Raw genomic sequence first — 2,500 nt, 5'->3', positions numbered from 1 at the left:
AAGATGACGTCACTCAGGTCTTTGTTATTGTTTTTTGCCATCCGCATTTATGAGTAATGCTCACTGAACTGTATTAATCCGACAATAAACGTTTATGGATACACACAGTTTTGTGTGTTGGTCCTTTATACTTCCGGATGACAATGTTATGAGCTTCTTAGCCAAGCACATAATATCTATAGATAGAATGCGCTTGGCCAAGGAGTTCACAACATTGCCATCCGGAAGTATAACGGACCAACACACAAACTCTGTGTAACCATGAACTTTTATAGTCTGGTTAATACAGTTTAGTGAGAACAACTCACAAACGCGGATGGCAAAAACAATAACAAAGGCCTGAGTGACGTCATCTGCATACTATCTATAGCCTGGCACTAGAATCCTCTAAGACTTACAGTTTGACGTCATTTTTTAGGATTTTGCATCGTCCAGTGAGTTGTTAGGAGGTCTTAAGTTAACAAGGGATTCCATTTGTTGAACTATTGAATATAACCGTGGCCTTCGTAAAGTTATGGCCTGATACTGGCCAAAAAATGACGTCAAAATACCAGTCTTTTGCCACAAAAGAAAACAAATCGAGAGTTGTATTCAATAGTTCAACCAATGGGACCACTTGTTTCCATGAGCTCTACTAACGACAACTCACTAGGCGGTGCAAAAACCAAATAATGACGTCAAACTGCCAGTCCTTTTGAATTTCAGTATCAGGCTATAGATAGAATGCGCTTGGCCAAGGAGTTCACAACATTGCCATCCGGAAGTATAACGGACCAACACACACGCTCTGTGTAACCATGAACTTTTATAGTCTGGTTAATACAGTTTAGTGAGAACAACTCACAAACGCGGATGGCAAAAACAATAACAAAGGCCTGAGTGACGTCATCTGCATACTATCTATAACATAACGATGGCAACGATATAACTCACGATTTGTTTTCTTTTGTAGCCGAAGACTTGTCTTTTGACGTCATTTTTTTTTTGTAAGTGTCAGGCTTAAGTTAACGATGGCTAGACCTACGGTTCTAGTGTCAGACAAAGGAAGAAAGAGAAACGCAAGTAAATGATAATCAGCCTCCCCTCCCCCCCCCCCCCCCCCCCCCCCCCCCCCCCCCCCCCCCCAAATCAATCAAATTCCTCGACTGGAGATCAAACCTGAGACCTTTCATCCATAATATTTCTGGTTTTAATCTTACATCAGTGCCTGCTTTCTAATTTATTCCTTCTAAGAAGAGATTTTATATTTACCTTGAAAAAGGCTTGTTATTATAATCTCATTTAGCCTTTCAATTTTAGATTAGACTACATTTTCATATTCTTGGACAAATTTGACAGATCATTCCTGTTCAAATAGGATCGAGTGATGTTTAATCCAATATTCTATTTGTTTTAGTCCTTCAGAGTTTATCCCTTTTTTATAGCGTGAAACAGACAATAGAAATTGCATACCCTTTGGATAGGACGCTAGTCTATCGCAAGGTACATTCCGCCAGATCAATCAGACTTGCTAAACAATCACAGCAGGGTGAACAGGTAGGAGGAGGGGGGGTGGGTCAGAAAAAATTAGGCTGCACCCGGGATCGATCTCAGTCCCTTTGCTTGTGAAGCGAGTGCTCTACCAACTGAGCTATCGGGACCCCCCCCCCCCCCCCCCCCCCCACTTTTGTAATAACATCACATAAAATTACTTACGTTGTGATGATTAAATATTATATCCTTATAATAATATAGTAATATATGTGCGGCTATGCGGTCTAGTGGTATGATACTCGCTTTTGGATCATGTCCTGTGTTCGAGCTTCGCTCGGGACATCGTTGAGTCCGTGGAAAATGCTCTATTCTCACATTCTCTCACCGTACTTATGTGTAGAATGAGTACCTGGCCGTTAACAGCGTTGCCCTTTCGGATAAAACTGTAATATTGCCTAACAGACGTCATGTCTCGTTCTACACGTTACGTGTTGCTGTTGGTCAGGGATCCCTTGTAAAGCGCTTTTAGCACGTTTAGTGGATATTGCGTTATAGTTAGAACAAATACAACGTCACACAGGCCTTTATTATTGTTGGTTTTGCCATCCATGTTTATGAGTAATTCTCACTAAACTGTATTAACCAGACTATAAACGTTCAAAGTTACACACAGTTTTGTGTGTTGGTCCGTTATACTTCCGGATGGCAATGTTGTGAGTTTCTTAGCCAAGCGCACACTATCTATATAAAAGCTCTAGCTCGAGTTTTAAGGTCTTTGAGGCATGGAATGAATACAACACACTCGCGTATTTTATTTCTTTTTTAAAAATTGAGCATTTATATAGCGCAATATCCACTTAGTGTGCTCAAAGCGCTTGGGTTCTTAGCCGACAGCAACGCTTAAATATAGGACAAATCATGAAGCCTGATAGACGATACTACTTTTTTCAGACAGAGACAACGCTGTTAACGGCCAGATACACATGTCCGACCAATATTAATTGGGTAGCTGGGTCTCTTAGATCTG

The 2,500-nt window shown here is 40.8% G+C and overlaps 1 protein-coding gene across 1 annotated transcript in view; it reads left to right on the top strand.

Annotated features, from left to right (window-relative positions):
* LOC144964384 (QRFP-like peptide receptor) overlaps positions 1 to 2,500 on the top strand; it is a 306,189-nt gene that overhangs the window by 192,745 nt on the left and 110,944 nt on the right. The window lies entirely within an intron of this gene.

This window comes from Berghia stephanieae, chromosome 2 (genome assembly GCF_034508935.2).
Source record: "Berghia stephanieae isolate SIO BIC M18660-M18661 chromosome 2, UCSD_Bste_1.3, whole genome shotgun sequence".
Lineage (NCBI taxonomy): Eukaryota > Metazoa > Mollusca > Gastropoda > Nudibranchia > Aeolidiidae > Berghia > Berghia stephanieae.
This window is presented reverse-complemented; position numbering and strand designations above follow the sequence as displayed.